Source organism: Herpailurus yagouaroundi, unplaced genomic scaffold, assembly GCF_014898765.1.
Source record: "Herpailurus yagouaroundi ecotype Mexico unplaced genomic scaffold, PumYag 141, whole genome shotgun sequence".
NCBI classification, from domain to species: Eukaryota; Metazoa; Chordata; class Mammalia; order Carnivora; family Felidae; genus Herpailurus; species Herpailurus yagouaroundi.
In genome coordinates this window covers 45356690-45376022 of record NW_024412396.1, presented here as the reverse complement: position 1 = coordinate 45376022, position 19333 = coordinate 45356690, and positions in this window count along the sequence as shown.

The following is a 19333-nucleotide window of genomic DNA, read 5'->3' as shown; positions in this document are numbered from 1 at the left end:
GACCGCGAGATCGTGACCTGAGCTGAAGTCGGACACTTAACCGACTGAGCCACCCAGGCGCCCCTAACGTTTATTTATTTTTAAGAGACAGAGAAAGCATGAGCAGGGGAGGGGCAGAGAGAGATGGAGACACAGAATCCAAAGCAGGCTCCGGGCTCTGAGCTGTCAGCACAGAGCTCGGCACGGGGCTCGAACTCACAAACCGTGAGATCATGACCTGGGCCGAAGTTGGATGCTAAACCGACTGAGCCACCCAGGCGCACCTTTTGAAATATTTTTTAATGTTATTTATTCTTGAGAGAGAGAGAGAGAGAGACATAGCGTGTGAGCAGGGGAGAGGCAGAGAGAGAGGGAGACACAGAATCTGAAGCAGGCTCCAGAGTCTGAGCTGTCAGCACAGAGCCTGATGCAGGGCTCAAACCAACGAACAGCGAGATCATGACTTGAGCCAAAGTCGGAGGCTGACCCGACTGAGCCACCCAGGCCCCCCCAACATTTTGCTTATTTCTATTGGCAAATCTTCGGGAATATTATGTCCTGGATTCTGAATGTGCTATGCCAGGGAAAGTGGAACACAATTTAGATTGAAGTGAATTCATTGATATTTATTGGTTACTTTGGATTTAGTGGGTTTTTTTTTTTAATTCTGGGAAAATACATGAAACATAATATTTACCGTCTTAACTATTTTTATGTATACATTTCAGTGGCGTTAAATACATGCACATTGTTATGCAACCATCACCACTATCCGTCTTCAGAACTCTTTTCATCTTGCAAAACTGAAACTGCACCCATTAAACACTAACTCTCCCATTTTTTTTCCGCTGTGGTAAAAAATATAAAATGTACCCTCTTAATCATTTTAAAGTCTATTTTCAGTTGTGTTAAGTATATTCACATTGCTTTGAGGCAGATCTCCAGAACTTGCTCATCTTGCAAATCTAAAAGTCTATACTCATTAAAAACCTCACCTCCCTCCCTTCCCAGTCCTTGGTAACCACCTTTCCACTTTCACTTTTTATGAATTTGACTAGATATCTCACATAATGTTTTCTCTGTGGCCATTAAAATTACATAAGACATCTTAAAGTTACAGCAGTCTATTTTAAACTGATAACAACTTTGGATGTGTATAAAAACTCCACTCCTTTACAGCATTACCCCTCCACTTTGTTAATATGTCACAACATGTATATGTATGTGTATATATATATATATATATATATATATATATATATATATAATTTTTTTTTAAAGTAAGTTGCATGCCAAGGGTGGAGCCCAACACAGGGCTTGAACTCATATCCCTGAGATCAAGACCTGAGCTGATATCAAGAGTTGGATGTTTAACTAACTGAGCTACTTAGGCACCCCCACAACTTATATTTTTATATATTGTATATATGTTAACATAAATTTATAGTTATTTTAAATGTTTTTGTTATATATAGTCTATGTACAAAATTACAATAGTACAAGTTACTGTTTTTGTCCACATATTTACTTTACTAGAGAGTCTTATATTTCCATAAATCTTTGTGTTGCAGTCTACTCTACTTTGGTTTCAACTCAAAGACTCTTTCTAAAAAAAAAAAAGTTTATTTATTTTGAGAGAGAGAGCAGGGGAGGGGCAGAGAGAGAAGGAGAGAGAGAATCCCAAGCAGGCTCCACAGAGCACATTACAGAACTCAAACCCACAAATTGTGAGATCATGACCTGAACCGAAACCAAGAGTCCGGTGCTTAACCAAGTGAGGCACCCAGGTGCTCCTCTAAGACTCTTTACTTTTTAAAATTTTTTAAATGTTTATTTAATTTTGAGAGATACAAAGCCAGAGCATGAGCAGGGGAGGGGCAAAGAGACAGGGAGACACAGGCTCCAGGCTCCAGCTGTCAGCACAGAGCCTGACATGGGGCTCAAACTCACGAACCACGAGATCATGACCTGGGCTGAAGTCAGACGCTTAACTGACTAAGCCACCCAGGTGCCCAAAAGACTCTCTCTCTCTTTTTTTTTAATGTTTATTTATTTTTGAGAGAGACAGAGACAGAATGCGAGTGGGTTAGGGGCAGAGAGAGAGGGAGACACAGAATCTGAAGCAGGCTCCAGTCTCTAAGCTGTCAGCACAGGGACCGACGCGGGGCTCAGACCCACGAGCTGCGAGATCATGACCTGAGCAGAAGTCGGATCCTCAACCGATTGAGCCACCCAGGTGCCCCAAGACTCTTTTTTTAAAGTTTTTGTTTATTTAAGTAACTTCTACACCCCACATGGGTGATCTCACGACCCTGCGGTCAAGAGTTGCACACTCTTCCAACTGAGCCAGCCAGGTGCCCTAACTCAAAGACTCTTTTTAATAATTCTTGTGGAGCAGGTGTATTAGTGATAAATTCCCTCAGCTTTTGTTTATCTGAGAAAGTTTTAATTTCTCCTTCAGTTTTGAAGGACAGTTTTGCTGAATACAGTATTCTTGGTTGACAGTTGTTTTTTTTAGTTTCAGCACTTTGGGTGTATCAGGTCACTCTATTCTGGCCTGCAAAGTGTCAGCAGAGAAATCCACTGAAAATCTTACTGAAACTCCCTTCTTCAGTACAAATTATTTTTCTGTTGCTGCTTTTAAAATGATCTATTTATCTTTGACTTTAAACAGTTTGATTGTAATGTGTCTTAGAGTGGTTCTCTTTGGATTTATCATAGTTGGATTCTCTAAGTTTCTTGAATCTGTATGTCTATTTCTTTCCTCAGATTGGGAGAGTTTGGGCCATTATTTCTTCAACTAAGCTCTCAACCCCTTTTTCTCTCTCTTCTTCTGGATTCCCTAATATGTATATTATTTCTCTTGATAGAGCCCCATGCATACTTTATGTTCTCTTTGCTTTTCTTTATTCTTTTTTTCTTTTTACTTCTCTGACTCAATGATGAGTCAGAGGAGTAAGTCATGTCCAAATGACTTATCTTCAAGTTCACAGATCCTTTCTTTGCCTTACAAAGTCTGTTGTTGAACTCCCTCAATGAATTTTTCAGTACTGTTATTGTATTTTTAAGCTCCATCTCTTCTGTTTGGTTATTTTTTATAGTTTATATCTCTTTGTTGATATTCTTATTTTTGTTCATTTTCCTGCATCATCTTATTGATTTCATTTAGTTGTCTGTGTTCTCTTATAGCTCATTGACCATCTTCATGACAGTTATTTTAAATTCTTTGTCAGACAGCTCAGAGATCTGTGATTTTTAAAACTTTATTTATTTTGAGAGAGAGAGAGAGAGAGAGAGAGAAAGGAAGAGAAAAAATCCCAAGCAGGCTCCAATCTGTCAGCGCAGAGTCCCATGGGGCAGGGGGGACTTGAACTCACAAACTGTGACATCATGACCTGAGCTGAGCTCAAGAGTCAGATGCTTAACTGACTGAGCCACCCAGGCACTCCAGATCTGTGGTTTTTTAGGGTCAGTTTCTGGGGTTTTATTTTTGTTCCTTAATTGGCCCGTGTTTCTTGTTTGCCTTGTAATCTTTTACTGGATTTGAGCATCTGAAGAAACAACCACCTTTCCCAGCAGTATTGGTCTTTGTGTGCTCGCTTTGCGCAGGGGAAGACCTTCACCAATCAATTCAGCTGCAGGTTCTAGGACATCTCAAATCTTTTCTGATCTGTTGCTCCCCCTGGTGTCTACCTGGGGTTCTGCAGCTCTGACTTGCTCACCTCTGTTTTCAAAGGCTTCCAAACTCTGGTACCAGTTTCTTAGATGGTCCAAGTCAGGCAGGATAGAAACCAGTCATTCAGGCAACCCCAGACAAAATAGAATTTTGGGCACATGGCCCATTCTTTTGCTAACATCCTGACGGAGAGCCCCTGGTCTGAGGGATCGCCTCCCAGTTGCTCCATACTATTCTGCATGAGAAAATACTGAACATTTCCTACCCTTTTTGTTGGAATCCTTTCTTGGTTTTACAATGCCTTGAGTGCTGTAGCTTCTTGACTGGTCTCTAGGGTTCTCACAGGGGTATTCTCATCAGTATATTGTTAACATGGCATCTCTGGAGAAGGAAGGCCTATAGCTTCTTAGTCCATCATCTTGCTATTGTCTTTGTCTCCCCTCAAAACCTTTAACAAATCTTTCCTCTACTCAAATCAGTTGAATTTGAGTACCAGTCTTATACAATATTGTTCCCCTGGTGCCATAATGTTAGAACTAGAGAACCATTAATTTTTGATGAATAAATGGGACATTTCAGGCTGAGGGAGTGTAAGAGAGAGCTTTTTTTGAGCAGGTAGCTGTTTTCATGCACCTTTCGGTGGATTGGATTACACTTTTGATGACCACAAATGTTTGGACGTGTGGGCCCACTCTGGTTGCCTTATGATAACTGTGAAGTGTGGGCTCATAATTATAGAGCTGCTGAAGGCAGCCAGCGTTTCTTTGCTTTCTCTTGTACTGAAGATCTCTTCAAATCTGCAGAACTGCATCTAAACTCCTGCAGATTCTGCTGCTGTTGTAACAATATGTCACCAGCCAAACTTATCATCCATTATTTATTTCCTTTCCTCACAATCTGCCCCAACCCTCCCGCTCACAGGCTGCAGAGGCTTTGTCAGTAAATTCCGGGCTGAAGTTAAGAGCCTGGGAGGGAGGTATTTGAACATACGGTGGGTAGGGTGGAGAAAAAGAATGAGGATGATCATACAGCTTCAACTACACTTGCTTCCAAGATAATCATATGCTGGGAGTGTAAAATATCTGGCCTATCAAGAACAGAGATTCAGGGCTCTCTGAGCTTTCTCAGTAAATCAAAGTTCAGGCTCACTGGTGGGGATTAAGGAAGTTTCCTAAGACTAATATTAAGAGAGAAACATGTGAAAACACATGTTCTATCACATAGAGGAGTTTATTAACAGGTTTTTTTTCTTCATATCTTTCCTTTTTCTTTTCTTCCAATCTTCGTTTTCATCTATTTTCTAGCAACTAAGTTGCATTATAATTGATACATTTGTTCTATAATCATCAAGTACCTTTCTGTGCTGAGAAGGTAAGACACTACATCCTTTCGAGTTGGCTATTATTGGCAAAGTACTAGCTTTAAGAGGGCCACCTTAGCAGGACTGAGAAGAGGGGGAAGGTGTGGAGAAGAGTTCAGAATCAAAACAGACAGACCTGAATGGAAGGGCAGGACAGGAGTATCATGGGAATGGAGGACGATCAGACAGCTAGGGTACAAGTTCAAAAAAGCATGACAAATGTACATTTCCAAATCTAGTGCATTAGCTTAGAGACTTTGGGGGCGACCATGCTCAGGATTCATTTGTTAAAGTTTTTGTTATGTTTTAGTTGCCTGTTACCAATCCTCTTTCAGTTAAAAAAAATAAAGCCAGAAAAAGGTAAAATGTTGTTTTTTTTTATTTTAATTCATATCTTTATATATTTTTTTTTCTCCCTATACACCCCCCCCCTGGTAAATCTGGGCTCTAGAGTTCCTTCCAAGCACTGAGAACAAAATCCAGCCAGCCTCATGTTTCTGGATCCAAAAGAAGAGCCAATAGGATATTGTTTTGTGAAGCAGAGACCCCTACTGGCAAGGATGGCTTCCACTGTATGGGGAGGCACTAGGCTCTCCCAAGTTGTGAAGTGGAAGACCAATTCAGTCCTTTCTCTGCACCTCCAAGGTTGAAAAATAGATCTCTCTACCTCAACTTGGCCCTGGGCCAATCTGTGATTGGCTCTACCTACTTCTTCCTGACCTACTTCCAATGCTTAAGCTAGACAAAAAAATTTGTTAAACCAGATAAGCTCAACACAACCAGTCAAAACCATACTTTTCATGATATAACTTACGTGAAGGCTCCAGAGTACAGAAATAAATCACCGAATCTTTGAACAGGTGGCACCAGGGGGTTGGGTGGTGGGAGAAGGTCCTCAGAGGTCACCCCAACCAAAGTGTATTTGATTACAATGAGGTCAGTCTTTTGTGTTCAAATCCTGGTTCTGTCACCGGTCACCTGCATGCATTCAGCAGGTGATAACTTCTCTAGGCTTCAGAATCCGCATCTTGGAAGTGGAAACGATAGTACCTCATAAAACTGTTGTGGAGATTAAATGCCAAAAATCTATGTCAAGTGTTTTCATTGAGTTTAGGGGGCATAATATATGCTCAATACATGTTCATCATTTTTGTGGAAATTATTCTTACCATCAAGATTAAGATAACGGATAGCAAATGGGAGCCAACATAGCACTGTTGCTAACGAATGTGGGCTCTCTGACCTTGGGAAAATGATTTAACCTTTCTCAGCCCCAGTGCCCTCTCAAGGATTGTGGTGAGGTACGGAAAAATGTTGTCTCTCCTTGGCTCAATATCTGAACAGCTGAGATATAAACTGAGATACAGAAAGGTTTGTTGGCAAACTAGAAAAGCACTTCAATAATCCTTAAAAGGGAGGGGTGTAGCAGAGGTTGGGGTTTTAAAAAGCTCACTGAAGTTTGAATTCAAAGGTCTAATATGTTTCTTAAGCTATACAAGTCAACCTAACTTATGTTTCAGCAAGAACTACCCTCATTCTAGTCTAGGCTGGACCCTACCCGGGAGAACACCTAAGTCTTTGCAGCAATGAGTTAGAGTTCGTTTGAGGAGGCAGTTGGTGGAGCTGTTTGTGTGTCTGTAGGCAGCTGTAAAGGTGTTAGGCATCACTCTGTTCCAAACACTTAAAAAGTTAGTTGTCATTGTGTTGATTCCAATAAGCAATGTGAACTCCATTGCTACCCTCTTCGAGTCCCTTCTTTGAAATGTAGCCCAGGTAGCTGCCTGGAAAGAAAGGATCTGGATTTTAGCTGTTGGAATCTGCTTTATAACAAACACCAGGTTTTGAGGTCCTTATTCAACAAATACGGCCAGGAAGCCAGAACAGAAAATTAAACCAATGTAAGCCTATGATGGGGGAATAAAAAACATCCACCAAACCAGTTAGCTTCCTTTAATATGTTTGCCACAGCCCCAATATTCTACCATTTACTCAGTGGCTGCTGGACCTCCTAAGTTTACATAGAAGACTCAGAGATTTTCCTGAGTTTTATCTGCCCGGTACACATCTTCACTGTATAATTCACCAGCACTTCAAACACACACAACTAAAATAAAACCCACTATTCTACCCCCTTCCCCAAATTGCTCTTCCGTGTGTATCCTATCTCAGTAAATCATTCACCCAACTGCCACGCTAAGTTTCTTGAATTCTCCCTGTCCTTACCCCGGGCTCGTCACCAATCCTTATCAATTGCACCTCCTAAATATAGTTCATTTCTTACTGTCATTAGCTTAGTATAGGTCATCATCTTTTCAGGCTCAGATTATGATAACACACTTCTAAATCCAAATCTGACTTTGTCACTTTCTTCCTTAAAATTCTTCCTTTAGGGGCACCTGGGTGGCTCAGTCAGTTAAGCGTCTGACTCTTGGTTTCAGCTGAGGTCATGATCCCATGGTTCACGAGTTCGTGCCCTGCATCAGGCTCCACACTGACAGTGCAGAGCTGCTTGGGAATCTCTCTTTCCTTCTCTCTCTCTCTCTCTCTCTCTGAAAATAAATAAATAAACTTAAAAAAATTGTTTTAATGTTCCTTTAGTATCCCACTGCTCTGAACTCCTTGATGTGGTTTTTAATAATCTTGCCCCTGAATTCTGCTATAACCTTATCTCTCCCAATCTTTCGTATATTCTGTGCTCTAGTCATTCTGAACATTTTTCACTTTCTTGTTCTCTCTCGCCTCTTGGTTTTGGTTCATGCTCTACCTTCTGCCTTGCATTTTCTTACCTCTCTTGTTCAGTTGGCGAACTCCTACTCCTCTTTCTTGTCTCTGTTTAGATATCCTTTCCTCCAGGAAGCCTTCCTCCATCTCCCTCACGCGTTTTGTACCCTCTTTTCATGCTCTCAGACTCCTTTGTTTCCTCCATCATAGTTCCAATTACAATGAAGTTTAATTGTCAGGGCTTTACTTGGTCCACATCCCTCACTAGACTAAAATGTTGAAAACATCTCTATCTTATTCACTGTTATTTCTCTGTCACCTAGTACAGTGGTTGGCACAGGAGGTTACATTCTAAATATATTTTTAAATAAATTATGAATAATAACACAAAAAATATCCTTTTGTCATGTGGAAGCCCTCTTAAGGTAAAATCAGCTATATTTGGTGATATCCACATGTAATTGGAACTTGAAAGATCCTGAAGTTCTCTCTTTTTTTTTTTTTTTTAAATTTTTTTTTCAACGTTTTTTATTTATTTTTGGGACAGAGAGAGACAGAGCATGAACGGGGGAGGGGCAGAGAGAGAGGGAGACACAGAATCGGAAACAGGCTCCAGGCTCCGAGCCATCAGCCCAGAGCCCGACGCGGGGCTCGAACTCACGGACCGTGAGATCGTGACCTGGCTGAAGTCGGACGCTTAACCGACTGCGCCACCCAGGCGCCCCCCTGAAGTTCTCTCTTGATCTGAGTCTTCAGCAAGTTCATCACTGGCACTTTTCATCCCATCACATGCTCAGTCCAGTGCGTGTAGCCTAGAGGGAAGAGGGAGGGAGAAAAGTGCTTGATTCAGGAGTGTTGAAATGCTGACTATAGTAACAGCTTGGGATGTCAAAAGTTTCCATCCCTTACAGATTCAAGAACCCATAAAGTCACTGGGCTTCTCCCTGAAATATTTAGAAATGATGTTTGAGGGGCGCCTGGGTGGCTCCATCTGTTGAGTGTCCAACTTCAGCTCAGGTCATGATCTCAAGGTTCATGGGTTCGAGCCCCACATCGGGCTCTGTGCTGACAGCTCAGAGCCTGGAGCCTGCTTCATTCTGTATCTCCCTCTCTCTCTCTCTGCCCCTCTCCCTCTTGTGCTTTCTCTCTCTCCCTCTCAAAAATAAATACATAAACATTAAAAAAATTAGAAATGACGTTTGACACACTCAGCTTACATTAAACAACCAACAAATATTCATTGACCACCTACTATGTGCTGGACTCTGTTCTGAACATCAGACAAAAATCCTTTCCAGAGCTTTCTTTCTCCAGTCTGACTCAATCCTCTGACAAACTAAACCTGCCACCCCCTCATTACTAATCGTAGCGCAGCATCTATAGGAAACACTTGGCTAAACCTGTGTGTTTGGTCAGCATGTGGGCTGTATGTGTTATAACCTGAAAAATGGAAAATCATTCCTATGTCTGGGACATTTGTGTCGCGTAGCTACACAGAGAATATCTTCATAGGGAATTTCTATTATCGGTCTTCTTTTCCTGTTCCTTTCTGTGAGCTCTGCTGAATTCATTTCTGATAATAATTCAGAGGTGTTTTCCAAAGGACAGGATATAAGTGGAAAAAGGAAATGTGGCTGGAAAATGGAAGTTCACTAGCCAAAGCAGCCCTGGTGTACCTATGGGAGATAGAGTGGCAGTGTTTAGACTTGAGATTCTTCCCCATAAAAGGCAAGGAACAAAGCTGTAGCCTATCTTTTAAACACACGTTATCATGAAGCAATGGGAAATCTCATACGCTGCAGTTGGGAGCATGGAGTAAGTCACTTTGATAATAATTTGGTATTTTCTTCTAAAGTTGAGGGGCGCCGGGGTGGCGCAGTCGGTTGAGCGTCCGACTTCAGCCAGGTCACGATCTCGCGGTCCGTGAGTTCGAGCCCCGCGTCGGGCTCTGGGCTGATGGCTCAGAGCCTGGAGCCTGTTTCTGATTCTGTGTCTCCCTCTCTCTCTGCCCCTCGCCCGTTCATGCTCTGTCTCTCTCTGTCCCAAAAATAAATAAATGTTGAAAAAAAATTTAAAAAAAATAAAAAAATAAATAAAGTTGAATACATGTATAGCTCATGACTCAGAAATCCCACTTTGAGGTTTATAGCCTAGAAGTACGTGTACACATGCACACCAGGACACAGGTTCAAGAGTGCTTATAGCAGCATTATTCCAAATAGCCTCAAAATGAAAACAATCCAAATGTTTACCAGCAGCAGAAAGAATAAATTGTGACACATTAACACAACTGAACACTATTCAGCAACAAAAACGAGCAAGCTACAGCCATAAGCATTTAGGTCATTCTAAAACATAAAGTTGAGCAAATGGAAAACTCAAGATAGCAAAAGAGAAATTGTATGATCTCATTTATACACCACCCTCCCCCCCCCCCAAAAAAGGGCAGACCTAATCAATTGTGTTTAGGAATGCATTGTTAGTTGGTAAAAATATTTTAAAAAGCAAGGAAGCCATTATCATAAAAGTCAATATTGTGATTACCTTCAGTGAGAAGGGAGGAAGTTGAGATAAGAAGAGACACAGGGCAGCCATGTTCTATTTCTTGACCCAGGTGGTGGTTAAATGGCATTCATTTTGTAATCATTAATTAAGCCTTGTAACTTTTTTTAGTACACACACACACACACACACACATATATACACACACACGTATACATATATATACACATATATATATTCCTCCCCTCCAATAAAAAAGTTAAAAAGCCAGGCTTGCATGGTTCTGGGGTAGTCAAGGTTAGTGGTGAAGAGTGTGAGCCCTGGAGTTAATCAACTGGGGAGTCAACTGTGGCTCTACTACTCATTATCTGTGTGACTTGGAGCACTGTACCCTTGACAAGTGTCAGTCTCCTCCTCTGTAAAATGAGAATTACAGTAACATCCACCTTATAGACTTGTTATGAGACTTAAGTGAGATTATTTATATAGCACTTAGCCCAGTGCTTGATAGTTAAGTGCTAATAAGTGGTAGCTAAAAGACAAACATTCAATGGCATTTTTTTTTCTTTTTTCTTTGCTTGTATGATTTAACAGGCCCAGTGGCTTTCTCTTCAGACCAAGACAAAGGAGTATATGTGGAAATAGAGGCAAGGAAAGGAACTCCCTGAACATGCTCTCATCTTGGGCAGCCACGTCAGCCACTGTAGGGAGCTTCTTGGATATATTAGAACTGAACCTACTTGGACTATATCCACTATCAGGGGGTGAATATTAATGTATGTATGTCATCAGTTAAGAGGTATCTGTTCAAAAAAGACACATAAGAAGTTGGAGATTTTTTTTTTTAAGGAGGAACCCCAGAGTGTGTTAAAAGAGGAACCTGAGTGGAAGCACTGAAGAAATGTGGGAATTCATCTGCTTCATAACACCCGATGGAATATAAAAATACACAGTGAATGTAAGAAAACAGTAAAAAGAGCATCACTGAAGATGAAATGATTAATAAACCCAAAGGAATGGACCCCTTTGGGAATTTTATGAGAGTTATACACCCCTGTCCTAGAAAAATGTACATAGACAATGATGCACACACTTCTCATTCAATTCTAGGGAATTCACAGTCTCTCCAAAGCCCTTCTGTGAACAGTCTGGGTTCTTCATGCCTTCTAAATATAGGGTTCTTTAGAAGAGCAATAGCAGCCAGAAAGATGTAGTAGGAACACAGCATGGAAGGCTTAGGGATGGGAGTAGCTTTATAAGAGCAGGGTTTCTGAGGTGCCTGGGTGGCTCAGCCGGTTAAGTGTCTGACTTCAGCTCAGGTCATGATCCCACAGTTCGTGAGTTTTAAGCCCCTCATCAGGCTCTGTGCTGACAGCTCAGAGCCTGCAGCCTGCTTAGGATTCTGTGTCTCCCTCTCTCTCTGCCCCCCGGCCCCCACCCCCCCACACACCCCTGTGCTCTGTCTCTCTCTCTCAAAAATAAATAAACATTAAAAAATTAAAAAAAAAAAAAGCAGGGTTTCCCAAAACTATGTCTGACAGAACATGTGAGATCTTGACGAGTACATTCTTCAATACGTGTGAAAAAACTAAACATATTTATATAGTGTTTTATATTATGTGGCAATCTGCCTTAAGGAAATAGCGTAACATACCTGATAACCACAGGTCAGATAACACAACACATTGATGCATGGTATTGACATGCACATTATTGACAGCATTTACTAAATATCCTTACATTGACAGATGAAGCTTCTTTGGTGACTGTTGGTTCATCTATGTCATCATAATATCAATAGCAGTTTGTGATATTAGCTAGTGTTAACTGCATACTCATTACAATACTATACGAAGTCATTCTCTATGATTCTGTGACCAAAAGAATGCATTCATCTGGGAGGTCATTTTCTGTAGTCTGCTTTAGTCACAGCGACCAGGTTACCTCATGAGCTTTCTACGGGCATTCTTCTGACCCTTATGAAATGTTGAGGGGGGGGGTGGTGGTGAATGCTGTGATGTGCCACCCAGATATCCCTTCAGGAATAAAGGGCTCGTGCTCAGCTATTGGGACAACTCTGAAGGGCTAACTCAACTTCAGAGCTTCTCCTGGGGCTGGCTGAGCCCATTGCCAGAGCTGTGTCATAGCTCAACTTTTCCCTCAGTTGACTCCTGCTTCCTTCCCCTCTTTTCCACAAGAGTTGATTCTGAGAGTACCCCTTAACAAAAACCATGTTTTCTAACCACCCCAGAGTTGGTATCCCAGAGGACTTAACCTGAGTTCAACATCTAAGTGCTCAGGGAGCCTCTCGTGGTCTTAAGCTACCCAGGTCTTAGGAGAGAGTTCCTAATATGATTCCTGTAAGGCAGCCATGATTCCTGATTCCCCTAAGACATACCTCCCCCGATGCCTTTTCTCAGCCCAACTAGTAGTAGAGACTCTGGGCTCTGGGCAGCAGAGTTAATTCCAGACTCCACCCATTGGTAGAGGTGTGGGATACTACCTGGCTTGCGTAGGATCCAGGAGGCAAGGCACTGCTCAGCTAAGTGGGGACTATCTGTCAGGGCAGATGTTTAGGCTAGGAATGCAGAGACTGAAAATGAAATTCCTTGGTGTTTTGGTCCAAGACAATTTCTCTCTCTCTCTCTTTTTTCATTATTGCCCCCTTAAGGAGCATTTTTTGAACATTTTTTCCTAGTCACCCCCACCCCCAATGGTTTATTTTAAAGGAGGGAAGTGTTTTTTTTTTTGTAACAACCTCATTGAGATATGATTCACATACCATACAATTTACCCACTCAGAGTACACACATCAATGGCTTTTAGTATATTCAGAGTTGTGCAACCATCGCCTCAGTCAATTTTAGAACATTTCATCAACCCCAAAATAAACCCTGTTCCTATTAGTTATCACCTCCATCCCCCCATCCTCATTTCCCCCAGTCCTATACAATCACTAATCCACTTTCTAATTCTACTGATCTACCTTTCTGGACACTTCATATAAAAGGAATCCTGTACGGGTGCCTGGGTGGCTCAGTTGGTTGAGGGTCCAACTCTTGATTTTGGCGGAGGTCATGATCTCAGGGCTCTGGGATTGAGCCCCGTGTCAGGCTCCACACTGAGTGTGAAGCCTGCTTACGATTCTCTCTCTCTCTCTCTCTCTCTCTCTCTCTCTCTCTCTTTCTCTCTCTCTCTCTCTCTCTCCCTCTGCCCCTCCCCTGCTCATGCACACATGTGTGCTGTCTCTCAAAAATAAAAAGAATAATAATAAATGAAAGGAATCATATAATCTGTGGTCCCTATGAAATTTTAATAAGGCTGATATACGATATACTTGTTTATGGGCTGCATGTATATCTGTGCTTTATACATAAAGCAGTTAAGATTTTTTTTTTTTTACACCCCTGCTAAGAACAAGTTTCCATTGCCCACACTGAGAAGGAGTGAGCCAAGGTGACAGTGTCTCCACAGAATTTTCCTAACCAGCTGCAGATACCAAAACTGTGAGTCATTTGTTGACAATAAACGATTATCAAAATGAGGTCTTTGTGTAATTGGCTTAATTACTACCACCACCTCCAGAAACTGGCTACAAGTGAACTCTTCACAAGCATAATAGAAGTGACTGCAGTTTTCCTGACTAAGACCAAATACTACTTTGTAAATGGAAAAATCTGATCCTAAAAAGTAGCAATCCGGGCTCGTCTTTTACCTGCATCTGCCTTTGAATGGACCTACCGAATAGCTTCAGGGGTCCTGCCTGCTTTCACAGCGGGGCACCAGAGATGTCACCAGAGTGGTCAGATCTAGCAGTCAAAACTCCCAGATTCTGGAGACAGTTTGGGATAACATAATGAATTTCCATGAAAAAGGTGGTAGTCTATTAAGTGTTTTAAATCCCTTTGAAATAAATGTAATCTGAGGTTTTAAAACTATTCCTATCCCTTATCTGAATAAGTGTTAAAATACCAGTGGGTCTCCCTTTTATAAGATGATATTTTACTTAGCAGCTATTTGCTTCCTATAAGTTTATATGTTTTGTTCCTTTTAACCATTGGAGGTTCCTTCTGGGCAGAGAGTATCGTGAAGAAATCAACCCTGCCTCCTGTCTACCTTGGATTATTGTAAACTTGACTATGAAAATCATCTCAAAAGTCCCTATTTACAAGATTAATTGATCCAGACATTCCAGGACAGTTGGCTCTATTCTGACAAGTTGGCGACGGCTCTTTACGAAAGTCTTTTCCAGGGACTGATAATTAGGGAAGAAAATCTGGTTAAAGAATTCGACTGATGTTAGCCAGGGGTCCTGAGTTCCATTCTCAAATGAATCAACATAAGTCCATTTCTTTCTTCTTCTTAAAGTGTACTTCTCAAGCCTGGCTGTATGTTGGACTCATCTGGGGAGCTTTAAAAATGCTGATGCCTAGGCTCCATCCCCAGAGATTCTGATTTAATTGATTGGGGTTGTAGACTGGGCATCAGAATCTTTAACCTAATTACACGAGAATCTCTGGGGTTGGGTCTCAGCCATCGGTACTTTTTAAAGCTCTCCAGGTGATTGCAGTTTGCAACCAGCGCTAAGAACCAGCGCATAAAGCCTAGCTTCTCTTTGAGCACATAAGTCAAAGTACACAGGGCAGGGGCTTAAATTTTTCCCCGCTGATGGATGAATCATGCAGAGTTAGAAATCCTGGGTTTTATTTCCAGTTCTGCTCCTAACTAGGTGTACAATCCTTCCGTTTCCTGTGCCCTAATTTACTTATCTGCAGAGCGAGGAAAATGGCCCTCATGACATCTTAGGCTTTTTCCTATCCTGACTTTCTATAGTTAATACTAATGGTTTCTTTCTATCTTACAGCTACAAAGGGCCCTTGAAACTTTTATATGTCAGATAAATAAAATGGAATAATAGTGTCATCATTCTTCTTTGGCCAGTTAATTTTCACTGAACAACTCTAGAGAGAAAATATTTATCAACTAAGTACTAGGTGCCAGACACTGAACAAAATTAGTATCATTTCTTCCCTCGGAACTTAGAGTCTGTTGGAGATAACACAGGGGGAAAGAAAAAAGTGATCGAACAAATGAAAATATTTACAATCAGTGACAGATACCATAAAAACAAACAAGCAAACAAATCCAGCGGGGAGATCATCTAGAATTAAAGGGGGAGGGATGCTGCCCTTAGACGGGGGTCACAGTTACGCAGTGACCTGATAGCAAGTGTTAATTCATTCAGCATTCAACGCATATCTACTGAGCTGTTCCTGTGGGCCAGACACAACTCTTGGTGGAAAAAACAAAAACAAAAACAAAAAACCAAGTCCAGGCCTCAAGGAGCTTGCATTCTGGAAATGAAAAAGAGGCAGAGATGGTCTGGAGTCCATACGTGCGTGGGAGTAGTCGGTGGGGTGGGTGTGCATCTCAGACCAAGGAGCCAGCTGCTATGAAGATCCCGCAGAGGGCAGCTGGGTATCTCAGGAACTAAAAGCAGGCTAGTGTGACCGGAGCACATTGAGGGCAGTGAGACTTGGTTGGAGAGGCCAACTGGAGGTAGATTGTAAGAGGTCTTGCAGGCCAAAAAGTGAGTTAAGAAGGTTAAATGAATTATGCAAAGCACCTAGCATGAATTTGAATGGAGTCTGCTGAATCTAGATTTAAAATCACTGTTCTGGGTTAGTAGCTTAGCTGATGATTGAGCCCCACATCAGCCATATTCTTGAATCTGAAAATGCAAGAATTAATTACTGCCATGTCTGTGTATTACACACAGGGCTATTATGTTACCAGTTACTTCGTGGGGTAATGGCAGTGGTGAGTATGTGTGTATCCCTGGGAGGGGGCATGGGGCTGTAACCTGTCTGGATTCTTAAAGGTCAGAGATCTGTGACTCATAAAAGAAGAGGTCTCATAAAAGGATTTGGGCCAATAGAGATCTACAATAGCACCAAGAATATATTTGATCATTGATTCACCTATTAATTCCACAACTGACATTTGTTGAAAGCTTACGACCATAGGAGTTTCCCCAAAGAAGAAGACAATTTGACTATTATAATATGATGTGGTAAGTGTTGTGGCAGAGACGGGCTCTGAACGCTATGGGGACATGTAAGAAAGCTACCTAACTCACTGTGGTAATGGGAAGGGTCCGGGAAGAATTCCAACTCAACTAACTTGAGTTGCCTCAACTAAATTTTGAAGGGCTTTTAGGAGTTGTCTGGGTAAAGAAAGGGAAGGGTATTCTAGGCAAAGAGAACTCCAAGGGCAGAGAGATCAAGATGAGAAAGGTTAAAATGCATTGCTAGAGACAAAAGGTAGAGAGATGAATTTAGAGGGGCCAGGTCACGAAAGGGCATTGTAATTCATGTCAGGGAGTCTGGAATTCATCCTGAGGTCACTGAAAGACCATTTCATAATTTTAGGGAACCATTCCATAATTTTAGTTATTCCTTTATGACTTCAGAAATGAATAATAATGATTAACATTGATTGATTTCTTATTGTGTGCCACATACTCTTTTGAGGCCTGTCATATACAGTGATTCACTTAATCTTTTCTAAACTCCTTTGAGTTAAGGACTATTATTAGCATTGTTTTGTAAATGAAGAATCCAAGGCACACTTAATGCAGGAACTACCCTCGGGGTGGCTCAACTAGCAAGTGACTGAACTAGAATCCAAAACCAGACTGTTAGCTCCAAAGAAAAGCACTTAAATATCATGCCACCTACCTAATTCCTTGTCACCAAAGTGACAAGCTGGTTCCTGGTCCAGCAGTGTTAGCATCACCTGAGAACAAATCTTGGGCCTCACCCCAGAACTACCAAATCAATATCTGAATTTTAACATTTCCCAGGTGATTTGCATGCATATTAATGATGGAGAAGCATTTGGCCCAACCCATATCAAGGAACTGGGCCAGAGGGGATGAATTGGAAGCCAACTACCCCATCTAAAGAGGAATACTGTTCTAGCTCCAGCTGACTGGTGAACGCCAAAATGTACAGGGCATCCCCACTGCAAATTGATTTTTCACATTTTGATGGCAGGAAAGGAATACAGATTTTATTTGTTTTAAACCATTTTGCAGGGTGTTACTGTTTTGGCCAGCAAAAGATGTTTATAAGTGGAATTTGGCCTAGCAGCTGCCAGTGTAAAATCTCTAGCTCATATTTTAGCGATTTAGGGGCAGGGAGAGGCTTCTGTTCCCTTGAGTCACCTTTAGTTGTTTTTTGTCTCTGAGATGACAAATATATGAGAGTAATGATTAGAGAATAGGTCTAGGAGTACGGAGCCAAGGAAGCCCCTTCATCTGTGTTTCATTTAGATTTTTGAGAGCTGCCTAATATAGGTGGTGTTCATGTGATCCATTCAAGTTCTCCAGGATCATACATTGAGGTTTGGGGCCAAATCTATAGTTGGTAATAAAAAGCAATTTTTTTTTTTTTTTTGGTGTGTCTGAGACTTTATGACAGTAGAAGACAACTTGTCAAGAATATGGGGGCTCAGGATTTTAGCCATCTGTCATAGTCTTTCCAGAGAGTAATCAAAATACATATGGGTTTGGGAACCGCTTTCCAAGGTATCCTTGGAATCATTGTAAAGTGTTATGTCCTTATAATGTACGATATAAAAAACAGGTGTTTTTAGTGAGGCTGTTCTGTTCTCTAACTGCCAAGAAACCCAAAGTAAGTCGCACAGATTTTCTTTCGCAGACTCGTAGGTAGCGACTAGAAAATTTAAGTGATAGGATATATATATAATTGTATTTTAGAAATATCACTCTGATGGGAATGTGAAGAATAAAGTGGAAAGAGTAAAGACTGAAGATCAATATGGAGGTTATTTTTTTTTTTCAACGTTTATTTATTTTGGGGACAGAGAGAGACAGAGCATGAACGGGGGAGGGGCAGAGAGAGAGGGAGACACAGAATTGGAAACAGGCTCCAGGCTCTGAGCCATCAGCCCAGAGCCCGACGCGGGGCTCAAACTCACGGACTGCGAGAACGTGACCTGGCTGAAGTCGGACGCTCAACCGACTGCGCCACCCAGGTGCCCCAATATGGAGGTTATTTTAATGACCCAAAGGAGAAATGAATGATATTCACCCATTCACCCAAGTCAAATAACTGTTAGTCACCTTGGAGTTCCCACTCACACAGCCATCCAGTCACTAAGTCCTTTAAATTATACTTTTTTGATGCCCATCACACCCATTCCTTCCTCTCAATTCCATTACTATTTTCCCTATTCAGGGCCATATTCTTTCACTTAGACTATAGGCAGAAATGTCTCCAGTCACTATATCCTTCACCCTATTTTTCATATAATTGCCAGATTGGGCTTTCTAAAACAAAATCTGACCTTTTTATTACTCTAAATAAAAAATTCTCCAGTGGTTCCCCCATTGCTTACAGAATGAAGCCCAAATTACTTATGGAATATAAGCTCACCAGTTATCGGGGTAAAATTTGCCTCTTGCTGTATCTTGTATTTATTCATCTCACTCATTATCCATCTAACTCCCAATATTCAGACATAGGGAAATGTTTGCAAAACTTTGAAAAGGCGAGGATGCTTCATGTCCACATTTTTCTGTTTCTCCTAACTTCTCCCCTCTTTCCTCCTCTTCCCACCCCATTTTTTTTTTTTTTTTTTTTGAGAAAGAGAGAGAGCTAGTGCTAGTAGGGGAGGGGCAGAGGGAAAGGGAGAGAGAGAACTCCAAGCAAGCTCCACACCCAGCACAGAGCCCTAGGCGGGGCTTGATCTCACAACCTGATCTCCTGACCTGAGCTGAAATCAAGAGTCAGACACGTAAGCAACTAAACCGCCCCCTATTTCATCTTTCATGTCAACTCAAACATTATATCCTATATGAAGCCTTTGCTGAAAACTCCACCCTATTGCCTTTCAATTATTTTCTTAATCCCTAGAGTATAGAAAGAGCATAATACTAAAAATTATTAATAATTATTTATTGAATAAGTGAAAAAAGATGGGTGTGCGCTCTTTCCCGAATTCATTAGTGGAAGAGATTTGTGGTTGTTTTTTAATCCTTCATCACTGTCCAGGAGAGTTTGTTCATT